The following is a 23,800-nucleotide window of genomic DNA, read 5'->3' on the forward strand; positions in this document are numbered from 1 at the left end:
GTCTGCTGGAGGAGACGTACCGCGAGGATGGCGAAGGAGCTCTAGGGAGCCAGCCAGTGAGGACCTCTGCTGCACGGGGGTGTCTACCAACCTGCTGAGGCCTGAGAGCCAGTCCTCATCCGTCGCGGGCTTCGGTTCATCCAGCCTGTGGTGCCGTCTGACGAGGGGTAGAACTTTTCTGTACGCGGGGGCCTCGTCCGCTGAGCCTTCCTTCGGATGCCCTTCTGCCTGAGAAGGAGCACCTACGACGGAGGACCCCACTTGGGGTGAAGGCATCCTTTGTCGTGGTACGACCTCGGCGGTTCTGGATGGAGGACGGGCACCCCCGCTGGGACGGAGGCCTCCGTCCTGGACTTGTCTTTCCCCATGGAGGACCAAGCTGCTGCGGGCTTCATGGCTGCTGGTTGTCTTTCACATTCTGTCCGGCCTGTCGAAGTCTTGGAGGCTGGGACACGGCTACCAGACCGAAGGGGCGACTCTCCGCTGGGCGGAAGGAGTCGGAACCTTCGCGGACTTATGCCGGTTTGCCAGAGCCTGCTGTAGGGGGCGTACTTCGGAGCGGGAAAACGAGCCCTTGGGAGCCAGCCAGAGGTACCCGGAACTGCTGAAGCTCCCAGGAGTTGTCTGCGTGGGATGGCGACACGCACCCATTCCTCCCTAGGGGGACAACTTCTTCTGTGCCTCCTTCTGGGAGATCCTCCGACGGGCGCGCTGACATGTGACGGGGGTACTACGACGGAGGACCTCGCACGTGGGGGAGTCCTGGACCGACGCTCTCGCGGGGGTTCCCGTCAAAGGACGGGCATCGCCGTCGAGATGGGGCCTCCATCCTGGGCCCAACATCTCTTCCGGAGGTTCTCGTATCTGCGGGCCTGCCCGTCGAGGAAAGCCGAGGGCTGCGCTCGTGACGAGCTAGGTGGCCTTTGGAGGTCAGGACTCGGCTGCTAGACCGAAGGGGCGACTCTCTCCGCTGGGCGGATGGAGCCGGAACCTTCGCGGTCTTACACCTGTCGACTGGAACCTGCCATGATGAGTCCCTCCGTCCGGTGCCGCTGCTGCCGGAGGAGTATCTATCCAGGGAACTCGTCCTCGGACGCCAACTTGAAGGGCCCGGCGCCACAGCTAGCTTCAGCAGCCTGTCGCGGTGAACCATCACCCACTCACTGCTCTTGGGGGAAACCCACGCAATGGGGTCCGATGGCGGGGAAAGCTCCTTCTCGGCGACGACCTCGGCTGCAGAAGTGACTGAAAAACACGCCAAAGAGGCTGGAGAAGAATTAGGGACATTTTTCCCCCACATGGGGTCTTCAGAGGAGACGTTGCCTGCTTGCACCAGAACTCCGTCTCCCGTACACACTCCCGCCCCTCCCTCAGGCCCCTCACTCGCCTGGAACGACCCCACAACCCCACTATCCTGAAGATCAGACTCTTGGGGAAGGGCCACGGGCCTCTTCCCCGCAACGGACTTACCTCGTCCCTTACTCTGGGTAGGGGAGGGTGGTAGGGAAGCTCAGTCAGATGAGACGCCTGGAGAAGCAAGAGAGGAAGGGACGCTCGGCTTCTTAGGCAACCTCTTCATCGCCTACTTCTTGGTGCTATACTGCACCCACTCAGACTCCTGGGGAAGAGCAATGGGCCTCTTCCCTACACCTGACTTACTTCGTCCCCTACTCTGGGTAAGGGAAGGTGGCTGAGAAGCTTTATTCGACGAGGCATCGGGAGAAGTAAGCGGCGAGAAGAGGCTCGGCTTCCTATGTGACCTCTTGGACGCCTTCTTCTTCTTGGAGCCGAAGCGCACCCACTGCACCACGTTCCAGGACTCGCACTCCGGACACGTGGCTGAAGGAGAACATAAGCTGCCCCTACACGACGAACACAGAGGAGAAGGGTAGGAAAGGGTATAGAATGAACACAATGGGTCCACGTGGGGACCGCATGAGACACAAAGGGGGTCGGGGACACAAAGGGTCGCACTGGGTAAGGAGAGAGCGTTGAGATGTTATCGCGACGCGACCAGAGAACTTACTGGAGATCGAGACCTGAGCAAGCATGCTCTCTGATCCGGGGTTAGCCTCAGGACGCGTATCACTCCACCTGAGGTTACCCCTCATAGAAAACGGGACTAGGGTAAACTACACAAAACTCTGGTCGGTTGGGAGGAGATCCCAGATACTCCTAAGAAAGTAGTTAGAGGTAAGTACTACGTGTTGGAACAACCTAGATTTATATTTAGTGCATGATTTGGTTACATTAAACCCCAGGTGACATTTAAAAACTAATTTGACACCTTCGAAATTGTTAGTAAACTGCAATCTGGTTTCCCACAAACTCCGATTACCTTTAGATGAAGTAAAAGTAATTGCAACAGACATTGATAAAAGAAATCTCATCACATTTACATCAAAATCTGGCAGAAAAACTATTTTCTACTAACTTTAGAATAAATAATTATAGAAGATTATACATGTACACCAAAAAATTTTACATTGCTGATTTTTAAAAAGAAATGCATCATCATAGTAATGATAATACAGTAATGACAAAATATCATAAAACGAAATTGAAAAGGCATAAAGTAATACCTCGGTTAACGAGTAACTCAAAATACAAGCAAATCAGCATACATGAAAATTCTAATTGGTATACAGGTACTGTATGAGTATTATATCAATCAATCTGCAAGCAAAAAATTTCCCTCTTTTCACTCTTTGGTGGACAACTACTATCCTGAGAAGCATGTGATGCTCATAAAAACAGTCATGCTGTATTCATACGCCACCCACAGTGTTCATGTGATTTTTACGCCATTTTGTTTTTCCTTAGCTCCCATCCACCCACCCGACCTTAAAACATTTATGTACTCTCTCCAGAGTACTCACATCAGCATCACCCAATTTTATCTTGGGAGTATCTTTAGTAGTGTTCTTTTGTGAAGTTGTGAACTTGTGACTGCATATTCTTTAAATAATTGTAATGGCTAATGTTCATGTCAAGTTAACAGTATTAATAGTATAGTACAGCACCTAGACAATGACCCCCCCACAAGATGATCAAGAAAGATGGTAAGGAGATGATTGCCTTAGAGGTGAAAAAAAGAAATGATCAAGAAGCATGATCAGAGTATGCATGTGGGATACGTGGCAAAAATGTGCCATCGTACAACATCGATGATTTGTAATATTCTGAAGAAAGAAATCAAAGGAATTAATCCTGCAATAGGAATGATTAAATTGATGGAAAAATGGCCATGTATTCTAGAAAAAGTGGAAAGCATGCTTATCTAGATTATTGAGAAGCAGTTAGCATGAAATATGATAACCGAGAACATAATTTGTGAAAAAGCAAAGTTTTTGTATGCAGACCTTGTTAAAAAGGAACCAGGTATGTCAGCAAACAAAAAAAAAACATTCAAAGCAAGTTGTGGCTGGTTTGTAAACTTCAATAGACGAACAGGAATCCATTTCAAGGCAGCAGAGGCATTAGTTTTTTAATCTAAGGAATTTGTGGATTACGATTCTTACAGGTCCCACCAGGTGTTCAAATGGGACGAGACCAGTCTGGTCTGGATGATGTCCAAGAGGACCTATATTATGGCATAAGAGAAACCAATTTCAGGTCACAAGCCCATGAAACACTGCCTAACCTTGCTGTTCTGTGCTAATGCTAATGGTAATTTCAAAAACCAACCTCTCCTGGTGTATCCCTCGTAGAATCTACAAGCCTTTAAAAAGTACAAAGTGGAGAAGCAACTGAATGTCATGTAGAGAAAAAGGAGACTTTTGGTCCTGAGGTTAAATGTCCTATGGGGAAAATGGTTTTTGTTTATGACCATTTTGGGTTGCCAGCTCACTCCAGGAATGGATTAAACTTGTAAACCATACCCTAGTACCAAAACTGAGTTTGAACATTACGGTACTTCTTCAAAGTATATATTATGCCATTTCCAATGGTATAATGAAGCTCTTGAACATGAATATTGTGTTAAAGCTGACTTAACTGTTCAAATCACACAAAAGGCAATAAACTTCTAAATGCCTTACTCGACTGAGGATATCCAGGGAACTGAATGTTCCATCAGGTGAAGTGGGAAGGATATGAAACTGAACACCGCCAAGCTAACAAAAAAATGAAACAAGGAATCAGTAATTCATTCAGTCATATACTTCCCTACAGTACATTCCAAATGTGTACAACTAGTGCATATACAATATATGACCAAAATTTGTAGAAACCTTATATTCTAAATCAAGCTTAATGTTTCCTAGCCTATTTATGAAAGATTTCACATGCTCTAATATGGAAAGGGAATGAAATATTATTTGGAGGTAAAAACACTTTCAAACAACAATTATGTATCATAAATGCAAAGTTCAGACAGACTCCTAGCCAGACATAATATAAGCTTCCAGCCTAAATTTTCTCAAGAACAAAGACAAACCCTTTATAATACCAAGTATGTAAACCCCAAAGCAAAATAAAAAGCTACTTATCAAGGCAATACTAACAGAAGTTTAATTGATCTCCATATAATGTTCGAATTAATTAAAATTGCAATGAAAAGTCAAGATGGCAGGGGTGTAAACAGCAGTTTTAATACGGACATAAAAGCTCTGATTTACCATAAGTAGGCATAATCAAGGGAGATATTAATATAAAACTATATCATTTACTTAAGGGGGATGGTAGTTTTCCAGAATTGAGTACTATACAGTTTACTGGCAATCACCAACAATACTGTACTGGTAAACTTGCAATTTCAGCCATCTTTTTATCAATTTGATTCAGTATCCAATAAGTAGAATAGGCACATCATTTATAGGTACATTTAACATTCAACATACTAGGAAATGGCCTATCCTGATGAAAGGAGGGTGTTATAATCCAGTGAAGGGAATATATGTTTGTGCTTATGCAAATATTTACTATTGATACTACAGGAAATGGAAATAAACACTGGAAAGAAATATTGGTATAGAAGATGAAGTATTCTACCTTAAAAGGAGGATATCCTACTCTGGTAATGGAAGCCTTAGATATGTATGTTTATGCAAGTACTTACATAGGCTTATAGGATTCAGAGGTACACATTGGTGAGAAGGATCAGTGCAAAACTGCATAACTGATGCAGCTGGAAGAGTTGCAAAAAATTATCTCTGAGAAAGATCATGGGGACTACAGTGAGAACAAACAAAATGAAGGGTGAACACTTACGATGTAAACACAGAACAAACAGAAAATGCAGATCTACTAGTCATGTGGGACATACTGAAATTGAAATAGATAAGGCATAAATTACATTTGGGGTGCCAGTTGAAAGACAGGTATCTCAGGAGGATAGGACTATTCTGTGGTTTATTAGATCTGATACTAAACAGGATATCAAGTTTATGCATCTCCAGATGGAAATCAATTTGTCTTTCTTAAAGAAATTTACAACTAATAACAGAGGCATTAACTATGAACACCTTACAGATCAAAATAAGAGCATAAAAGAGAAATTTTGAATTTCATATAATCAAACTCTTCTGAATCCCAGACATAACAATCACAAGTGAACAGGATGGAAAAAATCCCAGCAACACATGTTCTTAGATTCACTGAGTCTACTTAACATATGATACGGCAATTTACCTTGCATAATATATTTATTATAGGGTTATCCTCTATACAGAGCAAAATCTAAGCATTACAAATAAAAAAGAAGGTAATTTTCCAACCAACCTGAGCCATGCCTGCCTGCTCATAGAGAAATATGTGTGCCTGATCCCCCAGCATAGCTTCACAGCCTCTCTGCTCACAGTGACCAAGAACTACCAAGAGTAAAGAAAAAATGTTTAAAATACAAACAACTGAACCTTTTCAAAATCTTTTTGTCATGCAAGTTATGTGCTACACAAACTAAATGATTAAAGTTTTACAAGATCATTCACAAATAGCCTTTTTTGGGGTCAGCCATGTCGTCCTGATGAAAGGTTCCTTTAGGTAGCTTTCTAAGGGATATTTAGGTACAGTGATACTCCCAGAGAATTGACCATAGGTCTCCAGAATTCTAACTCCTGGCACGAGTATCCTTAAGAAAATTCTTAAGGATATCGCATAATTTCAGGGGATGTATTTCTTGATACGACACTTGGCAATCTTCACCCCGAATAGAGTTTTCGCTCTGAGGGGGAAGAGTGACGAAAACTAAGGGGAGCTGTCATCAAGGTTACCCGGTGGATCCCCTTCCCGTACTACTACAGCGCCACACATGGCAACTCATTCCTTTTTTAAGCACGGTGTATCTCCCGCTTGTTCTCTGTGTTTTGTTACTATTCTTGGATTTATCATGCATTCTCCAGCATCTTCATCCTCTGGAAAGTTGAGTATTTAATCTTTCCTGTGTATAATTTTCAGCTTCCTTCTCACAGTTAAATTAGCATAATTTAGATGTGTTTATCGGAGCATAGCCGTTCACCGGAGGCGCCATTTTGGACGCTGTCGTACGCCATAAATGCTTTATTTAGTTAGTAGTACGACGTTCCCGGTATTTAGCTTTAATGAATTATAGCTATTTAGGCAAATTATACTAGTGAAGATAAGATCATGCATATATATTTCCTCTTCTGTGTAATGTGTCCATCGTATACGATAGGGTCTCGGTGACGTAGCGTAGCCGAGATCCCGACTCGCGCTGGGCTAGCCTAATGCGTTTTAGTATACTTTCGTACATTATCCCCGTTTACCCTCTTGTATCGTTTTATCAATTCAGTCAGAGATAGTATATCTCCTAGAATTACTGATATAATTCGATACTCGTCTCTTTTAGAGATTTAAGGGTAAACCCTTCCTTCCCTCTGAGTGCCGCCATTAGGCGACAACCCTATCTTGGTCTTGCCATAGAGTAGTGTACTCCGGCTTGACTAGGCTAGTGTTTCTGTCTTCCCTCTTTGCCGGTGAGTATTCCGGTTTTGAATTACAACAGTAACTCAAGAGTATTCAGTCTTGTTGTCGGCAACTCTACTGACAGGGGACTACTCATTCCCCTGCCGGTTCTCAGTTGAAGGCATAGGAAGCTCGGCTTCCCTAGCCCACAACCGAAAGTGGTAGTACAATTGCCGCCACCTTCTCCCTTGTGGTCTAGAAGAAATGTCTTATATCCGGCAAGGTCTTCGGCTGAGGAATCGTTATTCCTCTGCCGCCCAAGACGGCGCTGGTATAGAAACTGTTTCTGTGTTTGTGACTGAGCCTTCTTTCGACACAAAATATAAGACCCTTTTCGTTACAACATCTTTGGCCAGTATTATACAATCTCCCCGCTTGCCGGGTGGATTGCGATGCCAGCCGGGAAAGGTTATGCCGGCCACGACGGCTGCTGGTGGGAGACCCTTATAACTTTGAGTATTCTTCAGTCCTCTCTTGGACTGCCATCCACAAACCCTGGAACCGGCAGAGCAGCCGGCAACAGATACTGTGGATGGATGGAAGCTAGAATGATTACATTCCCCCCTTCCATTTGAATCCTCATTCTGGAAGAAGGCAGTAGAGACAGCAGTCCCTACAACCCTAGTTATTGTACTAAACTATAATAATATAGTAGCCCTTCTCTCCATGCTTTCTCTCTCTGTGTCGGCAGCCTAGCCGGTAGTATGCCGGAAGAACTACAGCATAAGATTATACAGTACCCAGTATTTCTGCAGTATAGTACATACTGCAGTTAAAAAACTAGTATATAATATACAGTAGTATATTTTCCAACATATTCTGTGTATCCTTTCACAGTTCATTGTTGAGACCGTTAAAATAAATGTTGAAGTGAAGTATTCCTTCAATATCCTGATGTGCCATTGGTCATCAGAACATATTTTCTTTACCCTACAATATTAATATTCCATTGTGGAAGGGTTAGTGCTAGTATACACTAACTATGGCTCTAGAATCTAGAGCTCTTCCACCCTAGATTTCCTTAAAGAAATTTTAAATATTAATATTGAGGGAGGTCACAGCAATTGCCTGGACAGGAGATACGGATATGTGTCTTTCCTATTTTCTTTCTAGCTTACTATCCTAAGCTATATGATGATAGTAAGTGCTAAATTCATGCATGAATTTAATCTAATTTAATTTATCAGTGATAAATTACCCCATACTCATTTCACCTTTTCCTTTCTTTACAGGAAGAGGCCAAGGTGAAGTGTGAGGTGATCTTCTGTAACCACAAGAGTAGGGACTTTTGTGGTCACAGCAAGTGCAGGTCTCATACGCCCTGCTCCATCGCAACTGAAACCTTAAGATATTGGGGTCCCAAGGATTGCAACGTCTGCTCGGCCTTGATGACCGAGGGTTTTGGCAATCCCAAGACATCGGAGTAGAAGGTTACTGCGAGGGAAACGCTTAGGAATTGGGTACGAGGGTTCCAAAAGAACTCTCCGGGACCGTACCTACCAAGCGAGTTGTTAAGAAGCCTGCTGTTCCCGAAGGCAACAGCTGATGCCGTCATACCTCAGGCATGCCCCGGACCTCCTTGCGTACAACTTGCAATAGAGGCCGATATCAATGAGGTTTTACAAGGCATGGACATCCATCAGGAGAGGATGTCAAAAGTGTCCTCAGACACCGAAAAGGGTCTCTTTCAAGAGGACCCTGAAGAAGAGGTGGCCCAACCACCTGGAGATGAAAAAGATCTTGAGTTGACAGAAGAGGAGGACCCTCTTCTGTCTGTGTCGGCATTTCAACCTGTGCCGTAAACTTCTTCAGCTCCAACCCCTCAACTAGATCCGCTGGGCCAAGCGGTTGTGTCCCAGATCCAGCAACTAGTTGACTCTCTACGGAAGGAAAACGTAGATAAGAGGAAGGAATTCCGGGAATCAACCCGTGTAGTTACTTCTCAAAAGTCATACAAGCAACACAAAGTGTCTGACCTACCACCATGCTCCGAAACCAACCCCTGGAGGCATGCAGAGTTCATGCCCATGATGAATGAGAAACTACAATTCGGAGAAGATGGGGGCCATCCCCCTGGACGACATTCAATTCTGGCCAAACATTTCGGCTTACCCGGAATGTTTCATCCGGCTGAAGAGTGAGCCGGCATCTAAGGAAGAGACGGAACCCAAGGAAGTCATGGTTTTCGACCACGACAAGGCACAGGCTCTCTTAACGAGTAGCCTGAAGAAGGCAGGATATACCAACTCCAAAGTTTCTGCGTTGAGCAAGAAGCACCCTACCTTTCTTGCTCCTTCATCCAGAGATTTCCCCTTCTCAGCGAAAGCTCTCCACAGCGTGCTCAAGGCAATGGATGCAGACAAACCATGTCCTATACTAGAGGAGTGTAGGCCATTGTCTCTGGCCTTGCCCACAGGCGAGAAGGATTGGAACGAGGTCCACCTAACCTTCTTAGTATCGAAGCTCGACACGGACATCGCAGGACAGCAGTTCAGTGAGAACCTCCCGAAGCTGTCGGACTTTCTCCTGAGAAGAGAACAGGAGACTAAGGAGAGACTAGCCACCTCTCTATCCCTCCAGAACTGCATGGAGATATGTGCAGGCATTGCAGGCACCCCAGACATGTATACAGTCCTAGCCAAGATGCACATGGCTACCCTAGTTAAGGACTTGTACGCTTTTGTGAAGGCCAGGAGGGCCTGCAGAGAGTTTGTGTTTACCAATGCAACGGTCAAACACGAACCCAGGAAGTTGATCACTTCCTGTATCTGGGGCAAGGACCTCTTTCCAAAGGAAGTAGTCCAAAAGGTAGTCGCCAAGGCCGCCACGGAGAATAGGAACCTTCTCCAAAAGTGGGGCATCTCTGCCAAGAGAAAATCTTCCCCTGATGCTGGTCCCCAACCTAAGAGGAAGACGAAGAAGCCAAGACTGCCTTCTCGACCTGTGCAACATCCCACAGTCACCATGACCACGGTGCCCCAAATGGTTGCTCAGTCAGAGACCACTTTCCAGGTGGTGCCTCAACAGCTGGTACCCCAGTCACCAGCCTTTAACCCAGGTTTTAAGAGGCACACCACTACCTTTCTCTCGAAAGGTAGAGGATCTAGACGAGGCTCCTCAAGAAACCTGTCACGAGGTAGGGGAGGGTGTGGTCAGGGTGGCAAACCCTCCGGATCATCCAAGCAATGAGATGCTCCAGGTAGGAGGAAGACTCCTCCACTTTCAGGATCGTTGGACCTTCGATCCCTGGGCCCACAGCCTAATCAAGAATGGACTAGGACGGAAATGGACAGATCTCCACCTTCATTCACTCAATTCTTCCAACACCACCCCTCTTACTGGAAGAATATACCTTAGAACTCTTGAACAAAAAGGTTATAAGGAAAGCAAAGTCCATCAAATTCCAGAGAAGGCTGTTTTGTGTTCCCAAGAAGGACTCGGACAAAGTCAGAGTCATTCTAGACTTGTCTCCACTCAACAAGTTCATCGAGAACAACAAGTTCCGGATGCTAACCCTACAACACATAAGGACCCTGTTACCGAAAGGGACGTACACAGTCTCAATAGACCTGGCAGATGCTTACTGGCACCTTCCAGTCAGTCGCCCCCTCTCCTCCTACCTAGGATTCAAGCTACAGACGACAAAGTATGTCTTCAGAGTCATGCCCTTTGGACAAAACATAGCCCCAAGGATCTTCACGAAACTTGCGGACGCAGTCGTACAATAGCTATGCTTAGAAGGTGTTCAGGTAGCTGCATACCTGGATGACTGGCTGGTGTAGGCAGCATCCAAAACTACTTGTCTGCAGGCAGCCACAAAAGTGACCCAGTTCCTGGAACATCTGGGCTTCAAGATCAACTACAAGAAGTCTCGCCTCTCTCCAGCACAGGAGTTTCAATGGTTGGGAATCCATTGGAACTTGCAGTCACACCGCCTCTCCATTCCACCAAAGAAGAGTAGAGAGATTGCGGGTTCTGTCAAGAGACTACTGAAATCCGACAAGATCTCAAGACGCCAAAAGGAAAGAGTACTGGGCTCTCTCCAGTTTGCAGCAGTAACAGACCCAGTGCTAAGAGCACAGCTGAAAGATGTGTCAGCAGTCTGGAGAAGATACGCATCAAACGCTCGAAGAGATCTACAGAGACCAACATCGACTTTACTACGATCGCTTCTGAGGCTGTGGTCGAAGGTCAAGAGCCTAGCAAGGACTATTCCCTTACAACCACCTCAACCATCGGTAGTCATCCACATGGATGCCTCGACAGAAGGATGGGGAGGTCATTCCCATCAAATGAAAGCTCAGGGGACCTGGTCATCCCTGTTCAAGACCTTTCACATCATCTTAGAGGCCATGGCAGTCCTCCTGACGTTGAAAAAGCTATCCCCTTACAGATCAGCCCACATCAAGCTGGTCTTGGACAGCGAAGTGATAGTGAGATGTCTGAACCGACAAGGCTCGAGATCGCCCTACATCAACCACGTGATGTTGGCCATCTTTCGCTTGGCAAGAAAGAAAAGATGGCACTTATCAGCAGTTCACCTACAAGGATTCCGCAATGTGACGGCAGACGCTCTATCCAGGCGAAAGCCGATAGAGTCAGAATGGTCCCTAGATGCAGACTCATTCTCCTTCATCTTGGAAAAAGTCCCAGAACTGCAGATCGACCTCTTCGCAACGAGCGACAACAAGAAACTACCTCGATACGTAGCCCCATACAAGGACCCTCGGGCAGAAGCGACGGACGCCATGTCCCTCGATTGGAACAGATGAACTCACATCTATCTGTTCCCGCCAACAAATCTCCCGCTGAAGGTCCTCAACAAGCTGAGATCCTTCAAGGGGACAGCAGCAGTGGTGGCCCATAAGTGGCCCATGAGCAATTGGTTCCCTCTGGTGATGGAACTGAAGCCGAGGCAGTTTCCTCTACCGAACCCAGTTGTATCCCAACTGGTTCAGAAGTCGACTGTCTTCGCTTCATCGCCTTAGCAGTCAAGAAAAGATTTGGGATCTCAAAAGACAGTATCGACTTTATAGAAGAATACAAGTCAAAATCAACCAGAAGACAATATGAATCGTCTTGGTAGAAGTGGGTCTCTTTTGTTAAAACAAAAAAGACGACGGAAATCTCGATAGACTTCTGCCTGTCCTTCTTCATTCACCTTCACGAACAAGGCTTGGCTTCCACCACGATAACTACGTGTAAGTCAGCCTTGACTAGACCTCTTCTATACGCCTTCCAGGTGGACCTGTCAAACGAAATCTTCAACAAGATACCGAAGGCTTGCACTATACTTAAACCAGCAACCCCTCGGAAGCCCATTTCATGGTCTTTGGATAAAGTCTTGCACTATGCTTCGAACTTGAACAACGAAGATTGCTCCCTATAGGATCAAACACAAAAAGTTATATTCTGTTTGCTATAGCCTCCGGGGCTAGAGTTAGTGAAATAGTAGCCCTATCAAGAGACGAGGGCCATATTCAGTTCACAGAAGAAGGAGAACTGAATCTTTTTCCTGATCCTACCTTTCTCGCCAAAAACCAGCTACCCACCAAAAGGTGGGGTCCTTGGAGAATCTGCCCTCTGAAGGAAGATGTCTCTCTGTGTCCAGTAGAGTGTCTAAAGGTCTATCTTCGAAGAACTTCAGACTTCAAGGGAGGACAGCTCTCCATAGGCGAAACCTCAGGATCAAACTTATCCCTGAAACAACTGAGGGTGAAGCTCACCTATTTTATTCGCAGAGCGGATTCTGACAGTACACCCGCAGGTCATGATCCGAGAAAAATTGCTTCCTCGCTGAACTTTTTTCAGTAAATGGACTTTGATAGACTCCGCTCATACACAGGTTGGAAATCTTCTATAGTCTTTTACAAACATTACGCGAAGTGCAAGAGATAAAGCACGATGTGGTGGCGGCAGGTAGTGTTATAAAACCTGTAGTCTAGTGCTGCGATGAACAGTGAACTGTTTGGGACTTTACAGTTATGAGTGAAAAGGTGTTAACACCTTCAAGTGTAATACCTTTTATTAAGGGTCACCCTGGTGCCCCTGAGACTATTCTTTATAGGTGTAGAATCCAACCAATAACACCAGTGCCGTGTGTACATTTGTACGCAGTATTTAAACTTATCCAACATCTACAGTGAAATTATCTTAATAATTTTACAGTAATTTTGAGTGGCCCTGTTCTAATATATATTTCTTCCCTTACAGGTGATAAATATATATGTACCTTTAGATTGTTGGTTGTGGAGGATATGATTCTATTTTAATACATTCGTTGTTGTATTTATGTTGTCTATACAAATAAATATAAAAAATGTATTTGCGTCTTATTCGCCCCATAAGTAGCTGAATAAAACTAGCCAGAGTCCTTTAATTATTTTCTTTTCCTAAAATAATATAAAGCACTTGAATCTGCTATACATCTGAACATATTTATGGTAAATTAATTCCATTTGTTCCTACAATATACAAACCTCCTCGCTTCTATAGTCAGAGTTGACAGTTTCCCTGCAGGGGGCAGGAAGCCTTAAGCTCGTTCCAAGCATAGCGTATATGATGAATAACGGTAGCGTCATATATTTAGGCAGTCTGGGTGACCATATAGAAGCTGACTCAAGGTTAAGGCACTTATACAAACCCACAAATATAGTACTTTCAAGTAATTCTTTGGTAAACTTCCATCAGGACGACATGGCCAAGCCCAAAAAATGGATTTTGAAGCAAAGCGAAAAATCTATTTTTGGGTGAGATAGCCATGTCGTCCTGATGGACCCACCCTCCTTTTCTATGAAAAGGAGTATACATATGTAACAATCCCCACCCGAAACTACTCTATCTGTAGCCATCCATGCTTAATTGCAACAAGGAATGAGTTGCCATGCGTGGCACGGTAGTAGTACGGGAAGGGGATCCACCGGGTAACCTTGATAACGGCTCCCCTTCATTTTCGTCACTCTTCCCCCTCAAAGTGAAAACTCTATTCGGGGTGAAGATTGCCATGTGTCGTATCAAGAAATACGTCCCCTGATATTATGCGATATCCTTAAGAATTTTCTTAAGGATACTCACGCCAGGAGTTAGAATTCTGGAGACCTATGGTCAATTCTCTGGGAGTATCACTGTAGCTAAATATCCCTTAGAAAGCTGCCTAAAGGAACCTTCCATCAGGACGACATGGCCATATCACCCAAAAATAGATTTTTTGCTTTGCTTCAAAATCCGTTTCTTTTGAAACTCCTGGGACACAAGGTAGACAGGATCTGTTTTGTTCTCACTTAAAAATAATAAAACCAATATATACATGGAACATGTTCATAGCAATAACCATATTTTTAATAATAAAACACAATCCAAGCTTCATGGGGACAAAGCAATCTAACTGAGATCCCATTTGGAGAGGATGTAAACATGAAAAAAAATTATAGTTCGGGCATTCATCTTTAAGGCCTTTAATTAAACATGCTAGATAATCTCAGTGTGAAAAAGAAGGGATTCCACTGCACTTAGTAATATCCTGGTGTGGGGTTGGCACGAGGCGGGAAAGAGGAGGTATTTCTCTCAAAAGCCTCTATCAGCAGCAGTAGAAGGTCCAGGTATCATTCTTGCATTTACGAAATTCAAATTGCAAACTAGGAAACACATTATTAACTTCAGCATACCTATTTAGACATTTTGCCAAGATATTCAAAAACTTAAGATAATATAGGAATTATAGCAACTGGGCAGTAATCATCAGGGCTAGAGCTACTACAAACACATTTACCTTATGGGGTAACATTAAAAATTCTCCAACAAGTGCTAAAAGAATCTCTTCTTGCTAGCTTGAAGAAAATAACAGACAACTTAGGAGCTAAGAAATCAAGTCTATAAAAAACAAAGGAAAAATACCATTTGGGTCTACACCTCCATAAGCATCTAGGTCCATCAAGAGCATTTTAATTTTACAGGACCAAAAAGATAAACTGTTAGTTTAGCCTCATAAAAACAAGAATGAGGAATATCAATTTTCTCATTACTCTACTTATTTTCAAACATATCCTCAACACTCTGCTTACTGTCACACACATCAGCCAAAAGGGTTGCCTTTTCCTTTGGACAATGAGTGACAGAGTTGTTTTCTTTATGTGGAGGAGGACCTGGGAAGTCTATCAGTCCACCACTTATGATCCCGGGTTGTCCAGGAAAGGGTTTCTTTTATTTTTAAACTATATTTCTCTTTAGCAAGCATTAACTCTCTCAGCAAGAGATCTTAGATGAATATAGTTATTCTAAGTAAAACCTTATCTGTTACATTTCCTAAGATGACAGGGCTCCTGTTTCTCCAAATACACACATCTACAATCATCATTGAACCACAGTTTGTCTTTCACTCAATATTTCAGTACACAAGAAGGGATATGCCTATCAATTATGTTTATCAATTTTCATTCAAAAGAACAACAGGCTCAACACTTTTATACAATTGGGACCAATTCAAATTCAAAATATCACTCAAAATTCCATTCCAGTCTGCTTGAAATCTTACACATATCTCAGGTGAGTATGACACATCAAGGACAGGATTCTCAGTCTTAACTAAGAATCAACATGATTAAGGCATAATCAGATGTCCTAACTGGAGAACAACCTTACTTGTAATAAAGCCAAAGGAGTCTGTATATACTAGGTCCAAGCAGTTACCAGTCCTGTGAATTGCTTCATCTGTGATTTGCTCACCGTCTGATTCAGAGACAGTCCAAAGCTCTAAGTCATGACGATCAGTAAGAGAAACAGAATTTAACCACTCCCTAAAGTGAACACTGAAATCGCCAACAAAAATAAAATACATCTGTAATACTAGCCTACAATCCAGTAGTCTTAAACCCAAAAGAAAACATGTAAAAAATGTCATTATAACTACCTAATTTCCATTAGTTCTCATCCTTTCAGTGATTAATGGTGATTTGTCTTTCTTCATTTATGGTTAGACACACTTGAAACATTTTTGCACTTTCAACCTTCTGTAATTCAAATAAATAAAACACTAAAAACAATGAGTGAAAACAAAAAGTAAGGATGTACACCTTCACATCACAGCATTTCTAAGTATTGTATGGACAATGTACTACCCACCCATTAAGATACTACTGCTAGAGAGTTATCGGGTCCTTTGACTCGCAAGATATTAAGACATAGGATCTATCTCTCATTACGGCTCATTTTTGCTTTGCCTACACATACACCGAATAGTCTGGCCTATTCTTTACACATTCTCCTCTTTCCTCATAAACTTGGCAACACTAAGATAACCAAAAAATTCTTCTTTACTCAAGGGATTAACTACAGCACTAATTGTTGAGTGGCTACTGTCCACTTGGTAATAGTAAAAAAAAGACTCTTAGCTATGACATGCAGCTCTTCTAAGAGAACACTCCAAAATATAAACCATTATTCTTTAGTCTAGGGTAGTGCCATAGCCTCTGTACCATGATCTTTCACTGTCTTGGGTTATTGTTCTCTTACTTGAAAGAACACTCGGGCACACTATTCTATCTCTTTCCTGTCCTCATTGGATTATCTTACCTGTTGGGGCCCTTGGGCTTACAGTATTTCATCCTGATTTTCCAATCAAACAACAACAATAATAATACTAATAATAATAGTAATAATAGCAATAATAATAACAATAATAATAATAATAATAATAATAATAATAATAATAATAATAATTATGATAATAAACAATAAATAATTATAATAATTCCAGGTAAGCCTATCTTACCAGCAATTCAGAGATGGAAAAGGTTGTCATGGAATAATTACTATATATACTATATCAGGGATTTACAATAAACACAAAAAGTATTGAAAAGCACTAGAAAAACTTTAGCAACCAGCAATCATTCACAAGAAAGTGCCACTTTCCTATCAGCACACAAGTTTCATTGACCATTTCCAGTGTATCCCAAGATACTTCTATATCAAAAGATGTTGGACAGGAACAAATACAATATAAAACATGGTAGAGTAAATGTATAAATTTATATTACCTGCGATAAGGTTTCCCATCGTACCAGACGGTACAAATAAAGCAGCTTCTTTTCCTGTTAAAACAGACATACGATGTTCCAGCTCTGTAAGAAAAACAAAGCAATGAAACTAAACTGAAAGTAAATACACAAAGAAATAATTTACAAATGAAAACATTAATTTGCTAATCAAATGTACATACGTAAAGTATACTTGTTACTAATATTCCTGATTTTCTTCAAACTTACCCACTATTCAATCTTGTACACTAAAATAAGGCTATGAGCAATGAAAGATTTTCAATCAAAAGATGTGACCTTCCACATTATGTGTGTGTGTACAAACAGTGAGTCTAGCAATGATTGAAATAAAAATCAAAATCCATTCTGTTTCAGACATAAACTGAAAGCTATTCGCGGGTATGAAAAACTCCCCAAGGATTTTTCCTCATTCGAGATACTCAGAGGAGGATATCCTGCAAAGGTTTCACAATCAGAGGCAATCAGTGAGGAAACAAACCTCCCCTAAGGAGAGTTATCATCAGAAGACAGGTCTCCACTTCGTTCTCCTTCAGAAAACCTTCGAACCCAGAGGAAGGACACTAAGATACAGAGGAAGAAAATGGATCTGTCACTGCAAAACCTTAATCATCTGAGATTAACCCTGGATCAGAGATCCTCTAGAGAACTTAATAAACAGACATCACCAACGTGCAGATAATCCAAGGACTCATTAGTCCAAAGATCAGCCCGAAGTGAACATGGGAGCCCTTCAGAGGCTCAAGCTTCCATCTTGTCATCCAAGCCGAACATGGAATTGAAGGGAACCCCTAGGTCTACTAAGAGGAGCGCAAAGACAATGACGACACACCGGAACATCGACTGGGGATGTTCCTGGGACCAGAAAGAAGTATTAGAATTCCAAGATATCGGGGAAGATCACCTTCTCCTCCGAGAAGTGAAGATTCAGATGCAAACCCAGCTACTACTAGACAAGGGCTATGCTCCAGCAGAAGTAGCGGAAATTAAATCAGAATTAGCATTCATGAAAGTACAGTCTCCAATTAGACAGGTCAATGATCTAGGAGAACTGGTCAAAACACTTAAGGGCAATAATAAGGCCATAGAAAAAATGTTCGGCACTCCAAAAGTGGCCAAAACCCATTTAGGACTACCTTGGTTGGATCTGCCCAAAGAACCTATCAACAGCACAGACCTACATGTCTTTGGCAGGAGGAACTCGCTTAGGGCCAGCCAAATGACAAAATCTTACTGGCACTTTTGAGAAAAAGACGATTTTACGCGATAGAAGACTTAGCCCTGTCACGAGGCAAGTGACAGCTGACAGTGGTGATAAGAGTAGGTTAATGTGTACAAGGGTAATAACTTACTTAACAATAAAGTAAATACAAGTAGAGTAAGGATGTGTGTTTTTATAGTTTATGTGACCTTCAAATATATCAATAATGTGTTTGTTCAAGTTTCATAGTAACAAAACCCCAAAATAGATAGACTTTCCCAATCTCCAGGAACGTAACACCCCCATTACCATTATTTCTTACGGAGAAATTATGTTCCATTAAAATTAATTCCATTAACATAACCTCTCCAGGAACATAAACCTCGTGTTAACGGGGAATTAATTTGTCATTTTTATTTAACATGTTACATGGTTTCCTGTATCGTGAACGACCAAATCCGCATCGCACGATCCCGCAAATAGGGAGGGCCAACTGTACCTATATTGCATTTGTAAAGATCACCAAGATGAACATTGATCCAATAGTATGATAAAAATACCTGAAACAGTGGGGTCTTCTCGATATACATCGTCTCCAAGAAGAGCATCCATCATTGCTTTTTTCATACCATCCGTAGGCTTTGTCATAGTATCTGAGCGCAAATCAATCATCATGCCCTGTAATATAGAAATATGGAATAATGAGTAACAGCATTTCTAATAATCTTTAAAATTTTACCTGCTAAGCTATGAATTGTATATCATTATACAAATGACAAATTTTAAGAAATTTGTATTTTTCCTTACCATACAAACCTGAGACCTTTAATGGGAGTATGAAATCTGCGAAGTTGAAACAGCTGTTAGCCGACTTTTATCAAAGTAAACAATATTGTAAGCCCCACTCACCCGACAGGCATAGCAGCCCTCACTTTGACCTTTGGCTTAGGTGCTTCCAGGGTGGTTGAGGCAGGTTTGTATGGTTAGGAAAAATGAAAATTACTTTAAATTTGTGATTTTTTCCTACATGTAACACAAACCATTGACCTTTAATAAGAGACTTATCCTCAGGTGGGGGAAGTCCCTATGACCAAAACTGGCCTGGCTAAGTGACTTGAGAATATTCAATGATCTTTGGTCCTAAGAGGAGTAAAAGACCTCTTTCCTGTTAACCCTCTAACATTTGTGCATAGGGATGCAAGAGGAGTTATGTTGGGCCATTACCTATGGGTAAGTCAATTAAGTCTATATCACTAGGCTAACCAAACAATTCTTCTTCGCTGTAATTGTTCAGTAACTACTTTCTACTTGTAGGGGTATTAGAGACTCTAGGCATGGTAAGCAGCCCTTTGAGGACACTTTAAAACCAAACCATTGTTCTCTAGTCTTGGGTATTGCCATAGCCTCTGTACTATGGTCTTCTAAAGTCTTGGGTTAGAGTTCTCTAGCTTGCGGGTACACTATTCTGCTTTCTCTTCCTCTTGTTTTTTTAGATGGTGTGTTTATATGGTTAGTTGGACAGGCGTAATAGAAGTCTGCCTGGTGGTTTATCAAGAGGTGGCGGCCTTTTCCCCCATCTGTTACTTTATCTTTCTCTCTGATACTCATTTTCAAAACCAATGTTACTATCCTCCCTTCAGTTGAAGTGGCTACCCTGGAGGGTAGTTAGTTAACCTTGCACGGTGTATCAGCTCCCCCATGTTAACTAATTTTATCAGACATTTTATCTTTATTCTATGGATTGTACACATTGCTTTATATATGTATATTGTTTTTGTTAGTATGATTATTGTTGTTTGTTTTCAAATATGATGAGACCACTACATAACTTTCAATTCTTATTCTGTCTCAAGATATTAAGCAAAATCTGGGACCAGTATGTCCTACACTTCACCAGTGTCATCTATTGCATTGCAATATTTGTGGATTGCATGGCAATATTAAAGAACTTACAGATACCTAAAGACAGTATAATATTCTATTATGCTCAGAAACTTGGGTTTCTCAAATAAAGAACTCACCTGAGCTCCTCATTTCAGATTTAGGAATCCAGTAATTATGAAACTGAATGCCATTCCTTGGGCAGGGAAAATGGTGGTGTGTATTAAAACTGAGTACCCGGCTTCTAAAAAGTCCTGCTATGAATGTGGATGTCATGAGATTCAAGTAATAAAAGTTTGTGACAGGCATAGTAACTTCTATTAGTGTTATATTTACCAGAATCCAGACTTAGATGATAATGTCTTCAATTGTCTTCTTACCATTATAGTTAAGATACAAGACAATAGAAAGGTCTCTTTTTTTGCTTGTAGGTGATTTCAAAGCTATAAGGGAGTGGTTAAAATGATATTTTAATTATAAAATAAATTTTTGAATATACTTACCCGGTGAATATATAATAGCTGCTGCTCCAGCGGCTCGACAGAAAAACACACAAAAACTCGCGAGCGATCACTATGAAGGTTGCGGGTGTGCCCACCAGCGCCAACTATCGGCCAGATACCGCATATGCATGTAAACAAGCCTCAATTCTTCTCGTCCCGCTGCGTCTCTATTGGGGAGGAAGGGAGGGCCTTTAATTTATATATTCACCGGGTAAGTATATTCAAAAATTTATTTCATAATTAAAATGTCATTTTTAAATATTTAACTTAGCCGGTGAATATATAATAGCTGATTCACACCCAAGGTGGTGGGTAGAGACCAGAGTTAATTAAGTTTACAGCGTATATGCTTAGAGTTTTTGACAGTTATAATATAACAAAACCCAAATATATAGGTACCTGGTAAGGAAGTTAACTTAGACGATTACTCTGCCTTGTAAGTCTGTCTTCCTCACGAAGCCCAGCGATCCTCTTAGGATGCTGAAAGACTCCCAGGAGCTGAAGTATCAAGGGTTGCAACCCATACAAACAGGACCTCATCAAACCCCTAATCTGGGCGCTCTCAAGAAATGACTTTGACCACCCGCCAAATCAACCAGGATGCGAAAGGCTTCTTAGCCTTCCGTACAACCCAAAAAACAATATTAAAAACATTTCAAGAGACAGATTAAAAAGGATATTGGAATTAGGGAAGTGTAGTGGTAGAACCCTCACCCACTACTGCACTCGCTGCAACGAATGGACCCAGTGTGTAGCAGTCCTCGTAAAGAGTCTGGACATCTTTTAAGTAAAATGACGCGAACACTGACTTGCTTCTCCAAAAAGTCGCGTCCATAATACTTTGCAGAGATCTATTTTGCTTGAAGGCCACGGAGGTTGCTATAGCTCTAACTTCGTGCGTCTTAACCTTAAGCAAACATCGGTCTTTCTCATTCAAGTGAGAATGAGCTTCTCGTATTAAAAATCTGATAAAATATGACAAAGCATTCTTTGACATAGGCAATGATGGTTTCTTAACTGAGCACCATAATGCCTCAGATTTACCTCGTAATGACTTAGTACGAGCTAAATAGAACTTAAGAGCTCTAACAGGACATAATACTCTTTCCAGTTCGTTGCCTACGATCTCTGATAAGCAAGGAATATCAAAAGATTTAGGCCAAGGACGAGAAGGCAGTTCATTTTTGGCCAGGAAACCAAGTTGAAGTGAACAAGTGGCTTTTTCTGTAGAAAAGCCGATGTTCTTACTGAAGGCATGAAGTTCACTGACCCTTTTAGCCGAAGCCAAGCACACTAGGAAAAATGTCTTGAGGGTGAGATCCTTCAGGGAGGCTGAATGTAATGGCTCAAACCTGTCTGACATGAGGAACCTTAGGACCACGTCTAAGTTCCATCCAGGAGTTGCCAAACGACGTTCCTTAGAGGTCTCGAAAGACTTAAGGAGATCTTTATTGTTGGAAAGATCTAAGCCTCTATGCCGAAAGACCGAAGCCAACATGCTCCTGTAGCCCTTAATCGTGGGAGCTGAGAGGGAGCGAACCTTTCTAAGATGTAAAAGAAAATCTGCGATTTGGGCTACAGAGGTACTGGACGAGGACACAGATGCTGACTTGCACCAGTCTCGAAAGACTTCCCACTTCGACTGGTATACTCTAATGGTAGAAGCTCTCCTCGCTCTTGCAATCGCACTGGCTGCCTCCTTCGAAAAGCCTCGAGCTCTTGAGAGTCTTTCGATAGTCTGAAGGCAGTCAGACGAAGAGCGGGGAGGCTTTGATGGACATTCTTTACGTGGGGCTGACGTAACAGATCTACCCTTAGAGGAAGACTTCTTGGAAAGTCTACCAGCCATCGAAGTACCTCGGTGAACCACTCTCTCGCGGGCCAGAGGGGAGCAACCAACGTCAACCTTGTCCCTTCGTGAGAGGCGAACTTCTGCAGTACCTTGTTGACAATCTTGAATGGTGGGAATGCATATAAGTCCAGATGAGACCAATCTAGGAGAAATGCGTCTATGTGTATTGCTGCTGGGTCTGGGACTGGAGAACAATAGATTGGAAGTCTCTTGGTCATTGAGGTGGCAAAGAGGTCTATGGTGGGTTGACCCCAAGTCGCCCAAAGACTCTTGCACACGTCCTTGTGGAGGGTCCATTCCGTAGGAATTACCTGACCCCTCCGACTGAGACAGTCTGCTAAGACGTTCAAGTCGCCCTGGATAAACCTCGTTAACAGGGAGATGCCTCGATCTCTTGACCAAATGAGCAGGTCCCTTGCGATCTCGTATAGCGTGAGGGAGTGGGTGCCTCCTTGCTTGGAGATGTACGCCAAGGCTGTGGTATTGTCGGAGTTGATCTCTACCACTTTGTTTCGAAGGAGACTTTCGAATTTCATCAAGGCCAAGTGGACTGCCAAAAGCTCCTTGCCGTTGATGTGCATGCTCCTCTGACTTGAGGTCCACAGACCTGAGCATTCCCGACCGTCCAGGGTCGCACCCCAACCCAAATCCGACGCGTCTGAGAATAGTACGTGGTTTGGGTTCTGAACTGCTAAGGAAAGTCCCTCTCTCAGACTGATATTGTCGTTCCACCATTTCAGGCATGCCTTTACTGGTTCGGAGACCGGGATTGAGACCGTCTCTAACGTCTTGTCCTTGTTCCAGTGAAAGGCTAGATGGAACTGGAGAGGCCGAAGGTGTAGTCTTCCTAGAGAGACAAACTGCTCCAGGGATGATAGAGTTCCTACTAGACTCATCCAATTCCTGACTGAGCACCGTTCTCTCTTCAACATTAGTTGGACTTTGAGCAGGGCTTGATCTATTCGGGTGGCATACGGAAAAGCCCGAAAAACTGGACTGCAAATCTCCATCCCTAAATACAGTATAGTTTGGGATGGAATCAGCTGGGACTTTTCTAGGTTGACCAAAAGTCCCAATTCCTTGGCCAGATCCAATGTCCAATGAAGATCCTGCAGACAGCGATGACTGGACGAAGCTCTGAGAAGCCAGTCGTCCAAGTACAGGGAGGCTCGGATTCCCAATAAATGGAGGAATTTTGCCACATTCCTCATAAGCCTCGTAACACGAGAGGAGCAGGACTTAGGCTAAAGCACAGGGCCCGAAACTGGTATACCACATTCCTGAAAACAAACCTCAGAAACGGTTGGGAATCTGGGTGTATAGGGATGTGGAAGTACGCATCTCGTAGGTCGAGAGAGACCATCCAGTCTCCCTTTCTGACCGCTGC

The 23,800-nt window shown here is 42.9% G+C and overlaps 1 pseudogene; it reads right to left on the reverse strand.

Annotated features, from left to right (window-relative positions):
• LOC137657760 (uncharacterized) overlaps nt 1-23,800 on the reverse strand; it is a 153,016-nt pseudogene that overhangs the window by 79,565 nt on the left and 49,651 nt on the right.

The sequence above is a fragment of the Palaemon carinicauda genome, chromosome 18 (assembly GCF_036898095.1).
Source record: "Palaemon carinicauda isolate YSFRI2023 chromosome 18, ASM3689809v2, whole genome shotgun sequence".
In the NCBI taxonomy this organism is placed as follows: domain Eukaryota; kingdom Metazoa; phylum Arthropoda; class Malacostraca; order Decapoda; family Palaemonidae; genus Palaemon; species Palaemon carinicauda.